The 15668-nt window shown below is 39.0% G+C and overlaps 2 protein-coding genes across 4 annotated transcripts in view; one reads left to right on the top strand and one right to left on the bottom strand.

Moving 5' to 3' along the window:
- Positions 1-14944, bottom strand: part of TMEM100 (transmembrane protein 100) — a 42660-nt gene extending 27716 nt beyond the window's left edge. Inside the window, exons 1-2 of the mRNA XM_090121776.1 lie at positions 14855-14944; positions 151-223 (exon numbers count right to left, since the gene is read on the bottom strand). The gene's annotated coding sequence lies outside the window, so the exon portion shown is untranslated. The remainder of the gene's footprint in view (positions 1-150; positions 224-14854) is intronic.
- A 467-nt stretch (positions 14945-15411) lies between these two features.
- The window catches only part of ANKFN1 (ankyrin repeat and fibronectin type III domain containing 1), a 114154-nt gene continuing 113897 nt past the window's right edge, over positions 15412-15668 (top strand). For 2 of the 3 annotated variants that reach the window (XM_031598729.2, XM_031598726.2), the window contains exon 1: positions 15450-15534. The gene's annotated coding sequence lies outside the window, so the exon portion shown is untranslated. Of the gene's footprint in view, positions 15535-15668 lie in introns of all 3 variants that reach the window. The other variant, XM_031598728.2, reaches the window with a different exon arrangement.

The raw sequence follows: 15668 nt of genomic DNA, 5'->3' as shown, positions 1-15668 counted from the left end.
TCAAATATATATATGTAAGTCCCTTTATATACCAGCACATAGTTCATGGTAAAAATGTTAAAAAGTTCGCTTTTAAAGAGATTTATATTGTAAGGACTCTTTTAATGAAAAAAATGAGAGAAAAAGAAGCATAAAAGTAAAGTGACTTACTCGTTCTGTTCATAAAGGATCTGTCCTGCCTGAAGGATCACGGAGTAAAAATGGGATGGAATCCTCATTGAAGCTGAAATGAAACAAGTGGATATGACTTAATATTTAGTAGTAGTCATAACTAACCCTTGATTTCATTTGTTCATCTCAAAGTTCTTTCATAAACAGTTAAATATCATTATTTGACAGAACACAAGACAAGGTGTACTCGTTCAACAGCAGAAAAAGAAGTGAAACTCAAATGTTCTCAATCAGTAGGCTTATCCACTACAAAGCCCTGCAATACCAACAGACTACTGTCGAATCTACTGCCTTCCTTCGAGTGAACATTCACGTAGGATGCTTCAACCAAGTTTTTCACATAAACCCTTATTTGACAAAATCTTTGGCACTGCAAATAAGAGAAATCTTTGTAGTCCACCACGAGGAGGTGTTTTGGTGAAAAATCCATGTTTGATGAGGGCTTATATATTCATTAAATCAATGTACCGTAAACACATCTATCATATCCATATCAGCGTGTCACTGACAAAAGCCTCTGCGTCAAAAACATGCAAGTATTTAATATTTTACTGTTTCATGTCTGTTTTGGACAATAAGAACATTGAATCATGTATGGGTATGTTAGGTTACATCTAATGAAAATCTCCATGCAATACTAACTGAAACTACAATTTATTACACTATAGCAATGACATAAATCATATTTATCTAGTTTTTAATGCAATTGCATGGTGCCAGATTTGGCTAAATGTCATATTCATAGAGCTGCTTGATTTTGCCGATGTCTGAACTAACAATACAGTTTTCTTGGCAGACACAGAAAGAGTACAATAGGCTTACCCTTGCAGGAAAGTATGCTGTATTCAGCACAAAAATGTGTTTGTGGTCATCTTTGATCAATTCAGACTGTAGACCAGAAAAGACTCAGAAAAAAAAAATCTAGTTCTATTTTGTGCTTGGTTTACATTTCTCAACAAAGATAACTAATGACACAGTGAATCGATCATTTCTCAGGGAAGTGTAATAGGTTACTGCCATCTAGTGCCATGAAGTAGACTCAGCCTCTGTCAGACAACTACAATACCTTAATATGACATGTGGGAACATTAGGTAAAAGGGTTTCTTATCAACTGATGTCTGAAGCCAAGGATACAGGTGAGTGGCATGGTGACCCTTGGTCTGCTCCTGTGTTCTATCATTGGTTTATATGGAGTAAGATTGAAACATTGCAAAAGCTCCAGAATCAGAAGCAAAGCAGGGTAGAAATTGTTTTGAGAATGTCTAAGATTATTGGTTTCAGAGACAAGATTAGAAGAGCAGTGTGGCTCAATAAGCCAGAACTCTCTAGCCAGGATGGGGCTTTCTTTCCTTTTATTGAATAAAAAATAGCAGGACTCTCAGATGGCCTACAGCTGGTTTCCTATAAAGATTTTCTTAAGACCATATGGTAAAAATTTGTCAAGGTTTGAGACTATGGCAATTTCTACATCAACATTCAGAACTCTGACTTCCAATGAAAAGAATATAATTAAAATTTTTGTGTTTGCTCAATGAGAGCAGCTTCTGGATCCTGATAAGATACTTGGGTGGAAATGATGGATTTTAAAGGAAAGGCTGCCAAAGGGAAAACATATTGAAACTGTATGGACTCTGAGCACTGTTAGGTAGTACGCAATTGAAAGCATTTCAGTTGTCAGCTCTGAGTACTTCATATTCACTGACAGCCGTAATTTTAACTTGTGCAGTAGTAGAAAAGTTGAAAGTAAGAAAAGAACATTAGCATGGAAATAGTTCAAAACTTGATCCAAAACTTGTCAAAGTTTTGGAGGCTCTTGATTTGAACTTTGGGCCAGCACTTTGAATTGTAAAAGAAGAACTTCAAGTTTGGCTTATGAGCAGCATAAAACAATGCAGAGTTAAATTATTTGCAGAAGACTGATGGTGGAGGCTTCTCTGCATTCTGTCGTTTAAAAATCACCACTATGATCTCAAATAGAGGTGCTACTCAGGAACTGGAAAAGTTGAAATAACTACTTACTAACTATGGAAATGTTTGGAAAAATTCCCTCAGCTATACCCTTCTTTTCTATAATGTATTTCATATCCTATAACGTACAAATTTAAATAAAAATCTGAAGTTTTAAAAAGGTGCAAATATTATCTTTTTTCAAATGTAGTTCAAAGTAAAAATGAAAAAAAGTATCATTTCTCAAATCTTTCTTTTGGATTAAACCTATGAATTCTTACCTATGCTTTCCTATTTACTGAAGCAACAGAAGAATATCTTCATGTTTTGTCCTACTGAGATTTAGTTTAATAAATTATATAGCATATCAAAGCTTATCTTAAAATCCCTTTCTTCCATTGACAAAGGATGAAATCTCATGCCAGGTTGTTACAAATATGACAGCTTCTTGATATAAGCAATTTTACATTTTTTACATGGCTGTCTTGATTTCTCAGTTGGGTGAATGTCTTCCATAAGAAGTCATTTGTTCCTAGTTAGTAGTACACAACTTTCAACTAGATTCTTTTGTGATAGTTCAAAGCGAATCTTTTCTATTTCTAACCACTTCTACTTGCGATGTGCAATAACCCCACAATCACAACTAGCTTGATACACTTCAGTCCAACTCCGTCCTATAGTGAATGGAATGCTAAAAACAGTAAGATCCAAGTCAAATTTGTAACATTTGTTTCTTGAGTTTAATAAAAATACCAAACAGGAGTGCTGGTGAGATCTGCAATAGCCCTCTGGCATTATAAGAAGCAGATTACAGATGAAATGTTCATTTCCTTTCACCTTGCATTGGAGAACCCTCTTATATCCTTTATAAAACAACAAAAACAGTGGAATGCTGTGGGTCATTTTGCACTGCTGACTGTGAGAACAACACAAAATGAGTTCCAAAGTGGTATGCTTTGTAAAAATGGAATTGGGCTTGCTGTTTGGGGTATCTTTTAGTCTTTCCCTACCTATGCCTTTATTATCCAGCTTGCAAATCATCATCACTGTTACTATAATTTCAGGAGCTAATCATTACCTCTTCAATTTATTATCAAAGGGCATAGCAATGATGTATCTATGAACGATCCTCTGTAAAGACAGGTCTCTTCCTCCCTTTTCTGGTCTCTCTCCCATCTTTTAGTACATTCAAGATGTCATTGATGCTCATCAAAGACAAAGCTTACCCCCTTCTAGGATCAGTATCCACTCACGTCTTCTAGCGTCTGCCAAAGATGTACAACCAACAGTGTAGGCTAAGAATGAGGTTTATTACTGGAATTCCTTGTACAGTACAAACCCACACAGTCAGAAACTCAAAGCAGGCTTACAAATCTCCTGGCACTGCACAAAATACATCTCACCCCAGGCTACCAAAGAGTGAAGAAAGTACTGAAAAACCTGCTCATTAGCTTTTTATTTTCTTTGCTATGTACACAACCACTTCCCAAATAAAGTGAAATGTAGATATTTCCCACTGAAGAGAAACTATTTATTTTTCCTAAGTTATGATCAAAATAGGCTTGATGTGCATTAATAGAAGGGTGCTGCTTTCAAGTCAAACAATTTCCTTTCACTGCAACCACAGCAACAGAATAAGAAGCTCAGTAACTAAAGCAGCAAAGTTGGGAGCTGTTAATGATGAATCTGAAACTGCCTTTGTTCTGTGACATTAATGTAATGACAGGTATGATCCCAAAAGAGAGGCTGCTGTAGCACGTAGGAAACAGCTCTCTTCACAGGTCAGACTTAGTTACTAAATCAGCTTCTAGAAGGGACTGATGGCTTCATAAGATTAAAGGAAAGGCCATTCCATCAAGGAAACAGAAAACAACTCTTTTATTCCTGAAGAAACAGCAACACTGTATGGATCCATGGCACCTTTTTCTACTTCCTTTTTGCAAAGATGAACATCCTTCTCCTAGAGTGTGAATGATGCAATATAAACAATGGTAACTGGAAAAGGCGATCCAAAAGAAGACAGCAGCATGAACAGATTAAGCTTGAGAAGACAATTAAGCAAGGATCTAACTACAGAAATGAAATTGCTGGCCTAAAGTCTGAAAAAGCAAACAGAAAATCATAACCGCTGGCTCCAAACTCTGTAAATCCTTCCAACCAAATATGAAGAAATATTCCTATCTGAGGCTGAAAAGATGGGGCACATTACAATGGTAGGGTGGTTTTCCTTCAGATTATATCAAAATAATTGATGGGAATGATTTGTGGCATGGGAAAGTTTGCTCTTGTCACAAGGGAAAGAACTACTAAAAAGGCAGCCTTGGATTGTCTCAGGGGTAAAGGTTTTCCTGATTGAGATTATTTATAGAGAATTAGTTTTTATGGTGGGCGTTTTATTTTTTTTTCTCTCGAAAATTCCATCGGTTCCTTGTTATTCATTTCAGATGTTCCATATGAATGAAGCACAAGAAGGTGTCCTTCGCAGGAAAATTCCAGCAGGATCTCAGTAAACTCACCATCACTGTAAGTAAATTCAGAATTTAGAAAATCACAGAAATTTATCAATACTATTTTGTCTTTTCCCTACCAGTCACCTAAGGCATGGGAATGAATGGCGTATGTTGAAGTGAATCCTCTGCAGCATAGAATGTATGTGTAATATGTATGGTGTAATGAATTTATCTCCAACCAGATCAGAACTCTTGAGAGCAGCCTGCAGATTTAAAATATTTCCTTGTTGCATCTGCCAGGACTGCATGGGAAGCGGATTGCTACTGAGTTTTTATTGCATTTGCAGAACTAGATTTTTGCAGCAGCTGATAAACATTGTTATATTTCACCAAGATTATTACACCACACTGTCTTCTACTCTTATTAACAGCTCTATTATGTTCAGCATGATTACAACAACAGTTTCATTCTCTGAAGTTTTCTATGCTTTTATTTTTCTCAGCGATCCTAAGGAAAATCACACTCTCCTTGTTTAATAAGACATCCTTTTTTTCATACTTTCTTGGACAGCGAAAGACGTTTTAAATCAACATTTAAAACCATATTCATGTAAGAAAGCCCATTTTATAAAAAAATAAGCTACTTTAGGATGATGACTTAAAATTCAGACACAAAAGAATACATTCACATATTAACAGCCCAGCGTGCCATTAAAACATCAAGTCTTAGAAGGCAATACTGATAGATTATGTCCTTGTCCATCTTCCAAGCTGTTGCTCAGATCACACTGGATCTCTGATGCTCTTCTCCCCAGAAAAACTGCAGGTAACTGGTAAAATGGTACACCACAACATGCTTTGTATTTCCAGTGTCATGTTGTCCTATGGCCATTTTGTGCACTCAGAGGCTTCTACATGTAACACACCCAGGCTATTAGGATACGTAAGAGCTATGGGCAGTGTTTTTTGTATGCAGATCATCTGGATGCAAGTTATGTTACAGTGGTAGTTTCCTTCAATCTCTCTCTTCCCATGGGGAAAAAAGGAGGGAATTTAAGGGTAATTTTCATTTCTGTTCTTCTTTTTTATTGAAAGACAATTTTCATTTTCCACCAAAATCCCCCCAAAACTGAAGATGGAACTCTTTCTAGAGAAAATATAATTAGAAATCAATTTTTTTTCATGAGAGTTGATTCAATAAATAACATTCATCCATATGAAGGTATGGGATCTTTTAGCATAATTAGAATGGGATCGTTTTACAGCTGAGCACTCAGTGGAGTTGAAATTAGCTTCTAGATGCAGTCTGGCTTTACATGAGTCTGATGTTTCCATATGTAAAACACACGGAATGAACACCGCTGCTATGGTCTCCGTCCCAGAGAATAATAGTGTTATAATTGATAAAGGCTGAGAATGTGTTTAGAAGTGCCTACAGGAATGAAAAATTACAAAGCATATTTATCAAACTTTATGGAAACAGAGGAAGCAGGGAATTATATTAAAGTAGCACTTTTCTTACACGAGAAACTGAACACCCATTTGGGTCTCGGTGGTGTTTTAGAGTTATATCCCTTCCTACTTCATGGCTTACTTTTTCTTCCGGAGCTGTACATGAAACAGTACATGATTTCTGTGGCAGCAGTTCCAGTTCATGTTGTCCTTGTAAAACAAATAGGGAATTTCTTGTCACAATATTCATCAAGAACATGATTCTTGGCATCAAGGTGGGCTTATGGTCTGTACATTTATGAAAATCTGTTTTCCTTCCTCTCCTTCCACTCAGTGTTCCATCTGCAACAGTCGGAACCTCTCAGTTCAGCCCATCTCATTTTTCATTATGTTTTTATTGTTTTCTGTCCATCAAACTGAATAGAAATGGCTGCCAAGGGATTTTAATCTGTTCCGGTGAAGCTTACACTTTTCAAATAGTAGCTGCTAATGCTGTATGAGCAGGAGTTCAAAGAATCCACTTGCCCCATAAAAAGACTGTTATGTTCGCTTTTCTATTTTAAAAAATGGAAACTCAGGTTATTTGGTGTCAAAAAGTCCCCTACACTGAAAGATTCCCAGACTTCACCAAGGCTACAAACAGCTAATGTGGCTCTAGCTGCTAAGTTTAATAGCTAACATATGGGGGCACTACAGTTAAGGATATCAGACTTTCAGTACTTTTCTCCTGATGTCATTTCAGACAAAAACTTTAAGATCTTGGTTCCTTGTCTGTGAAATGAAAATATTCTTTTCTTATTTCCTGGAATGGGAAATGCTACATGAGCCAATAAGTTTATACTCTATTAAAGCACTACCAGCACTAACAGTTGTGCTGCAAGAGGAACAGTCTGTCTGTTTCACAGTAAGCTGGGAAGCTACTCACCTTGTCTTTGTTCACTGTTTTAGAAGTTTCAGAAGTTTTAGAAATGGATTCTGGTCTGCTCTCTGCCCCATAAGACATAAAGGTTAGGGCTGGCACAAACAAAAGGCTGAAGACACAATGCGCTGTGAGACTGCAGGAGCCCCACATGGTTGGACATTTATCAGAGTTCACCACTGAAAGGCTTTTTTTGTACGCAGTAAGTTTAAGTGAGTAGGAAAAACTAATGGCTTTGACTTCAGGAGGCCAGAAAGTCTGTAGGCGAGCACTGTGCAGACCTTCAGACCGGCCTGCAAAGGATCCTCCGTTCTTGTCCTCAACACTCCTATTATTGCCTTGCAATTGCTGCCAGTTGGCTTGGTAACCATGGGCATATTTGAACAGCTGAATTCTTCCCTCAGTTACACTTGGCACCACTACCAACTACAGGGGAGCTACAGGGTGTAATTGAGGGCAGAACCAGCATCCACTACAAACCAGGTCAAGGCCACCAAACGAATTTTTATCCTTATGTTTTAATCCATACCATTAGCAGGAAGAACCCACAGCATTACCTGTACCATCTCGCTTGAGAAAGCCAGGCTCCTGCACAGGATTATGCTGTGCACCAAGCTCTGTCAGCACGCCAGCCGGGTGGAAGCAGGGCATTTCTTGCAGCCGAAGTGCAGCCTCAGTGTCAGTCCCACCGCCGCTGCCCATCGCACCGAGCTAAGCCAGCTAGCTGCAGCTGAAGCAGTGCTTTGTTTTTACCACATATTTTCATTTCATAAAACAGAGCTAAGTACTCTGAAACTAAAGGAGTACTTTTTCATGCTGCTATAACTTGTGAAATAATGAGACATTTTGGTCTGTTAACTCCTCTTAAGTCTCACCGCAACGTTATGATTTCTCTTCATTTGCGGTTGTGAAATATTTACTTTTCTATTTAGCAGATTACATGAAGCTGTATATTTTGTCTTGGGAGATACGTACATATCTATATATGCACATATAAATATAAAATCTTAGTGGAAGCTGTTAGTGAAGCTATTTCTGTGCTTTCCATCTCATTCTGGATCCTCCTCAAAACAATTACCACAAATATTAATAGACTAATGTGAATTTATTTGCTGATGCCACCTTTCCTCAAAAATAATAAGTTTTTATTTTTCACTGTGAAGGTGATATGCCCACAATGCAGTCTTCATTTGTATGTTGAATGTATTCCTCAAACAATTATTTAGTAAATTTAAACCATCCCTCATTAGAGGTTATTAATACAAGGTAGTTTTCCTGAAACTGCCAGAAGGAGTTAGAATCTTAAACGTCCTAAGAAGCCAGCATGAGCAGACACTGAAGCACTAAAGCAAACAGTATTGCCTGCTTATTATTTAAATAACAGGACACCAGGTCTTCCTTTCCATACTTAGCTCCCAGCACATGCAAGCTTGTGTCACCAAAAATCAGACTTTCCCCCATTTATCAAGCGAGTTGCTATCCAAGAAAGTTCAGAGAGTAAAGGTCCAATGCAAAACCAGACATCTTCTGCTCCTACATCTGAGCCAACTGCTTTACAGTGCTGCCTGTACAAAGCGATGACGAAGTAACTAAGAATTTCATTTAGTGTTTGTAAGAGGTTATGATATCCTTTAAAAAAATAAGTTGGTATCTATTCATAATTGTCTCCCCTCAGCCCTCCAGTGAGAATTCAAATATGATTCCCTTATTGTCTGAGAATGTCCCCATGTCATTTTTTTCTCCTTTAATCAGAGTCCATCTTAACTAGCACCCTTCTCTCTTCATTCCCTCTCAACTAAATACCTGATGTCTGCTCTGCTGTCAGTATCTCGGGGACCTCCCTGTTTTCCCTGAATCCAGTAGCTACTGAGACTTTTAGGGATAAGCTGGCTTCAAGGGACAAAGGAACGTACAAAGGAATTCACTGCTCTTGAAGACTCCAGCACTGCATTATTCCTACAAGCTAAAGAAGTTCAAGTAATCATTTTAACCATTCCTGTGGCAATAATGTAAGTCTGAGCAGACTCTCAGCAATTTTTAAGATGTATGGCTCTTGAACCTCGCTAAGATTTCCAGAGCCAAGTACAAAGACAATATAATCCCTCTACATTTGTTAATCATTTCCTTTTTCTTATCACAGGATTTGCATTCACTGTGTTGGCCAAGAGATTCTAGAAGAGAAAACTCATCTTTAGTTGAGCTTTCAGCAGAATTAGATGTGTTGTACAGTCCCTAAGAATATTTCTGAAGTTGGAAAATTTGCTTTTTACTTGTGCATTGTTTCCTATTATAGAAGCAGAGAAAGGACCAACAAACGAACATTAAAAACACTTTAAAAGTTTCTTTGTATTCAGGAACAGGATGAAGGGGTGGTTTGTGGTACTTCATACTTGTGGGCATGTGCTATCCTTTTTCCATGCATCCAGCTATATGCAATCTGCATCTGGGACTCTTTGTGCTAAGTGTCTATATAAAGTGTAAGATTAACACACATATTTCATAATTACTCAAACTGGCCATAACTGCATTTTTTTTCCCCATTTCAAAACTTTAAGAGAACAAATTCCTAGCTTTCATTGCTTTCATTCCTTTATGGTATTGAAGAATTTAGTGAGGGAGATAGGAGGAAAAGGGAGTGAAGGGAATTTCTCATTTTTCCATAAGACAAATCTTGGTAAAAGATGAATTAATTTAAGAAATAACAGATGCATATGGCTTCCAAATATTTCAAATCTTTCAGATTTTGTGAGGAAAAATGATGTGTTTTGCTGTTGTCTTTGATACCCAGCACAGTCCTACTTCTCACAGAATAGCCCCAGGATTTCTGAGGCTTGGGTTACACAGGAGCCACAAAAGGCTGATTGATGGAGAGAGGCTGACATTGGTCTCGGAGCCCAGAACAACAAGATTCAGTTTTCCCTAGAAATCTCAAGCTGCTGCTCCTAAAGCAAACACTAAAAGCTACACTAAAGAATTTCAAAACAAGCACTGAGGTGCTATTACAACAATCACATCTATCTTAATCTCAGAGGCACTTTTGTGTCTAGTCAGGGATGAAAGCCTTCACAGTAATATGCAGCTAGTGAGGAGAGGAGCCATCCCAAAAAAACCTTGGGCTAAGTGAAGTGAAACACTGCACTCTCATTCTCCCTTTCAAAAAGCTTAGCCAAGGCCTCTCCTTGTCCAATGCTGATTTTCGTGGATGCAAACGCTTATGAAACTTCTGTCATGTGCATGTTTTGTCACTGTACTCCAGAGGGCAGTATGGCAATACCTATGAGATTTGTCTATCAAAATGCAAGACTCCTCCAAATGTACATATTAAATAACTACTAAATTATTTATGAAGGTTTTTTTTTTTTTGCAGATGGCATAGCATATATGAAATCAACATCTGAGGAAATACTAATCAACATGCCTGCATAGACATCTATATTAAAGCAGTTTATAAGGAGATGAGATTTAAATTGAATATATCAATCTTTGCATACACTTTTATTAGTTTTATAAAATTATTTCACAGACCCAAACTAAATCCAAACAACAGAAAACAAAAGTAACTTCCATTACTTAAAATAAAAATAATAAATTTCTCACCACTCTCCTGCTAAACCTCAATTTTGAGTGACAAAAGTGTTAACATATTAACTGCAAGTGCAACATATCCTGAATTCACTGCTTTTTCCATCATCAGTTATATAGAAACGAGTTGCTTGGTACTCATTCTCATAATTTTTAATGCAAAAGTGCTAGAGAGAAGGAAAAAAGTCAAACTTCTAAATCCTTCAGAAAACATTAGCTGCTTCTCTGTAACTCTTCTCTTTGTGCAACCTAAGAAATAACTTGTACACTTAACTTGTATTTAAGACAGATCTGCATGAAACTCTAGACAACCAAAAACTTCTGGATCTAAAATGTGCAAGTTTGAGTCAGTTTTCCCTAAAGTAGTAAGCTCTTTCCTGGTTGTAAGGGCAATGCAAAACTGAATAGCAGAAAAACCTAGTGGACAGATTAGGTTATCCAGGCTTCACAATAAGGAAAACATTTGCCACCATGTAATAAAAAAATGTCTGCAAAGCGAAAAACTGAATCTTTTGTTTGAGAAGCTAATTCTGCTGAACAAATGGAGAAAGGAAATATTACATTTATTTACAAGTTTGAAATTAGAGAAATTAGCTAAAATGACAAGAATTACAGTATTTGCAACTCTGCAGCAGGTATCTAACTCTGAACTCACCTCTGCCTCTGGCACACACAAAGAAGTAATGGCAGCTCTCTGGGCAGAGGGCTGTATTTGGCTCCATACCCACACCAGCAGTTATGGTATTTCAGTGCCCCAAGAAACACTGGGTTGGACTTTCTACAGAGGCTTCAAAATTGCCTACTGGTGCCATGAGCTATGGCTTAACGTGTTTCCCAAAGGCCTGAGGTCAAAGGGTTGATGACATTATTCGACTAAATTATACTGTAGGAGTAAAATTTACTCCCATTATCAATATCTTAGTATGCTAAGCTGGCAAGTAGCCGAACCCAAATTAAAAGTGTGCATATGTAAGTATATATGCCAGAATGCCAAGCAACAGCCACCCTACAGTAACAGCAGAACACCGTTCCTCAAGTTCATTATATAAAATTACAATGGGATCATATTCCAATTGTTTTAATACAATGACTACAATATGGAGCATTGTTTACACAGGGAAGGCCATAAAATTCAGAAATTAAGCCCTAACCTGTATGTAGCCGAAGGTTTCATATAAATAATGCCAGCAAGACAAATGGGAATCCCCATATACTGCAACAATAAAAAAGCTTATGGAGTGTTGCTTTGCTTATTATGGGTTTTATCAGGGTCTTGTTGAGTGAAGCAGCAATTAAACTAAATACGCTGTCCCAGAAAACATTTATGACTCTTCTGTCTACACAGAGCAAACTATACTGAAAGAGACTATGACTTACACTCAAAACATGCTCATGCTTTCTTTTCAGTGGTTGAAAAGAACCTTGTATGGGTCTCTTCACAAGGGATCTGATGAAATCGAAAATCCATGGGGTCAAATATTTTTAATCCTCATTCCTATAGCACTTGCTTAACCCAATAGCCACCTTTTCCAAATGAACTTTAGGCTATATATGATGAAATACCAAGGCCTATACAGACCTAAACAATACTGGGGCTGTACTAACACTGTGTCCTTAAAGATGCTGAAAGCCCACCCCGCCCCTCAGAAGAAGGATTTATATAAGAAGGCATCAGCATGGGAAAGCATGGGAAAATCAGTAATTAGAATCTGTAAACAGTTAGTTTCGAGAGATTGGCTAAAAATAGTGTATTTCAAAGGAAAATGCATTTTCTCTGGTCTGAAAAGACATAGATGCTGCCACAGTATGATTTTGACAGTTCATTAACTTTATCTGACAGCACTGCCCACAGAAAAGGGGATTTTTGGCCGAGTTCTGCTTCACTGTTTATCTGTTTCTTGCAAGTCAGGCAAACCTGCTTTCATTTCCGTTTGTCCACTCACTTTTTATGAAAATAGATTTTAATAGTTCAGCTAGGAATTTTAATATATGAAACTCAAACTGTGTACAACATTTGCTGTCCAGGTTCAAACGTGCCCCAGTTTAGTTAGCAACACCATTGTTTAGTTCTGTGACAACCAAGTGTAATTTTACCATTGACATATATAATTATGGCAGTGGACTCATAGGCAAAAATGGATAGAGACAAATTGTGAAAAAATAAAAAACAAAATACAGTAAATGTTTATTTAACTGAATTCTTCAGTGAAACTAAATTATTTGTATTACACAATAAAAGTAACAATATGGATTGTCACAAAAGTGATAAGGAAAAATGCTCCTGTACCTGAAGTGTACTCTTCAGACTTGAAATTTCTATTCAGATCTTCTCCCATAGACACTTTGTTACATGAGAGAGAAATTGCTTTCTCTATGCTATATTTCTCAATGTGTAGAACTCACCCTCTGTTGCACTAAAACAGCAAGATGTTTGGGAAAGAAGCTATGTAATTATGCTTTTTGTACAATCTTGTAGCAGTACTGGCTGATCTCAGCCAGGGCTGCTAAGTGCTGTTTTTAAAACAAACATTCTTGTATATAGCTTTATTTCACTGCCAACAATTTATGTCAGCCCCTAAGCTGCTCTAATATTTAATTAAAATACATCAATATTATGCTTTGAATGCCAGTATCTTGTTGCTTCCAACCACACACTAATTATGCTGTCCTCATTCACACAGCATTTAATTGTCTGGTTGTTATCTGGAGATATTCCCTAGTATTTTTCAGAGCTGTGGGTATGCTGGCTTTTTCCAAAAGACACCTGTGCTGCGTGTAGGAAGTTTTTATGAAGGAAAATCAGACTCCGTCACCTTCTTTGTTACCTCAGTCCCCCCATGATTTCCGCATGGCAAGAGTATCAACCACTGGCCTGTAATTATCTTCAGGTCACTAGTGCTTGAACAGAACTGGCTGTGTGAGGGACTGAAACTGGTACAATGAGAAGACTGAAGCAGATACCTAAATGCATGCATCATTTAGCCACAGTACAATTATAATTCTTGCTCTACAGAAGTTATATCCAAGGCCCTGACTCTGCAAGCCTTAAGAGCTTCAGTGACTCAAAACCAGATACTGAGAATCTTAAAATGCATGACATCTGCCTAAAATCCCAGTTCTAAAAGTCATAAACCTGCAGGAGAATTCATTTTGGGGGGGAAAAAAAAAGTTTCTAGTGCTGTCATTGCACAAAAAAAAGACTGGAAAACATGACACAGATGTTTCCTCAAGGCTCGGTAAACAGAAAGCAAATTAAAAAATACCCTTTTTAAAAAAAGAAAACTTTCTCTGGTAAAGACCACATCTTTTAAGTCCTACAGGCCAGCCTGATGATGTTTTAATACCTCCGGCTGACAGAACGATCACTGCGACTATTCACAGCGCATAAAGATAAAAATGTGCAAAAGATCTTTGTCAGATCTGGGCCCGCAGCCAGCCCCACTCCCCAGGAGCATGTCATATGGCACTACTTCTAAATTTGGCTCAGACCTGTTTTGGTGAGTGCAAAACTTGCCTGGATCCAACGCTGGTTCTGCTTCTGCCATTTAAAGCTTTTCCATCACATGTATAAAGCTCTAAATAAAACTTACAAGGAAGCTTTTATCTGGATGTAGATGTGTTTGTAAGAAAGTAAGAGGGGTGAAAGAAAACCACACTGGGGATGGAATCAGAGGCTGATTTCTGAGCCATAAATTATCACTGATTACAGAAACCTCTTCCTCAGTTTCCCTGCCTGCAGCCAGATGTCCACCTGCCTTTCATTGCCCAGTGCATTTGTCCCTGTGAAGCCCCAGGAAAACAGCTTAAAAGCAACGCCAGAAAAAAACCTAAACACGGTGATTTCCTTCATCTCCAGCATCATCCCATGTGGTGTTGGCAACTAAGTCTGCAAAGCAACAGTTCAGCAAAGGAAATCTTGGGTGATGACTGCACGTCTCCCACCACAGCCCCTTTCTCCCCACTAGCGGTGCATGCTGAATCACCGATGAAGGCCCCTGTACAAAACCAGGACACGCCATGCCTGTAACTCTGTAACCTGCCTCTGTAACCCCATCCGAACTACAGAAATGTCAGAAAGACGGGTAGAGTTTGCTCTTCCCCCATTAAAAGCATAAACGGAGCGCAAAGCTTGCAGCAGCCACAGCTCAGCCAGGCTGCTCGAGGTACGGCTGCCCCGGCAGCCCTGAGAAGTGAAGGAGTCCGTTACAACCGCCCCACCTCGCCCTCAGCACAACGACAGCAGGCGCTGAGCCTGGCGCGCGCAGGGCTGCTCCTGTCCTGTCAGCACAGCGACGGCTCCTGGCTCGTCACCTGAGGGAAAGCTCCTCTCACCTGAACGAAAGCTCTTCTCCTGCCACCTGAGGGACGGCTTCTTTTTTCCTCAGCTGAGGGAAGGCTGTCCAGCCGTGCCCAAAAACTGCATTCACACTCATGCACCCCGCTGGCCCTGAAGCACCTTCTGGAAGTTTCCCGCCCGCCCGGCTCTCCTCAGCACCGCGCGGCTGCTTTCCTGGAGCCGGGCCGAGCCGAGCCCTACGGCCGGGCGGGGAAACAGCCAGTCCTCGTCCCGGCTTCTTCCCGGCCCTAAAGCAGAGGATGTGTGGCTCTCAGGCAGAGCGAATGCAGCGGGAAGAGCGCAGTCGGTTGGGTTCTGCAGGCGGTGTGGTGCACCGGGACCTTCTGGGTGGAATGTCAGAAATGAAGCGGTGTTCTGAAGGCGGAAACCTACAATGCAGGCTTGAAATTGTCATCGTGGTTGTGAGGAGGTCTGGGCTTCACCTCAGACGCTTGGGACAGGATCTGGCTTCAAGATGCAAAATGTCTGGTTTAGATTCAGTGTAGGAAGTGACTTTCTGAGCTTACAGCATACGTCCCATCCACTGAGGGCATTAAGTAATGAAGCTAAGTCTGTATCTAATCTCCATCTGATGAATTTGACTTTTCTGCGTCTTAGAGCATCGAAAACCAGCATCCCTTGGTGAGGCTTATGGTAATTAAAATGCTAGATGATGGTGAGTAATATAACAGACATCCAGACTTTGATGTGTCTGAGGTGATGCTCCGTTTAAAGCAAGCAAGCCATGACTTTTAGAGCACTTTGGTAGCACACAGGTGAATTTGCAGAAGGCTTCTGGGCAACAGCGGT

The sequence above is a fragment of the Phasianus colchicus genome, chromosome 20 (genome assembly GCF_987193195.1).
Source record: "Phasianus colchicus chromosome 20, bPhaCol1.hap1.1, whole genome shotgun sequence".
Taxonomy (NCBI): domain Eukaryota; kingdom Metazoa; phylum Chordata; class Aves; order Galliformes; family Phasianidae; genus Phasianus; species Phasianus colchicus.
Note: the sequence above shows the minus strand (reverse complement) of the source record. Positions and strands in the feature narration are given on the sequence as shown.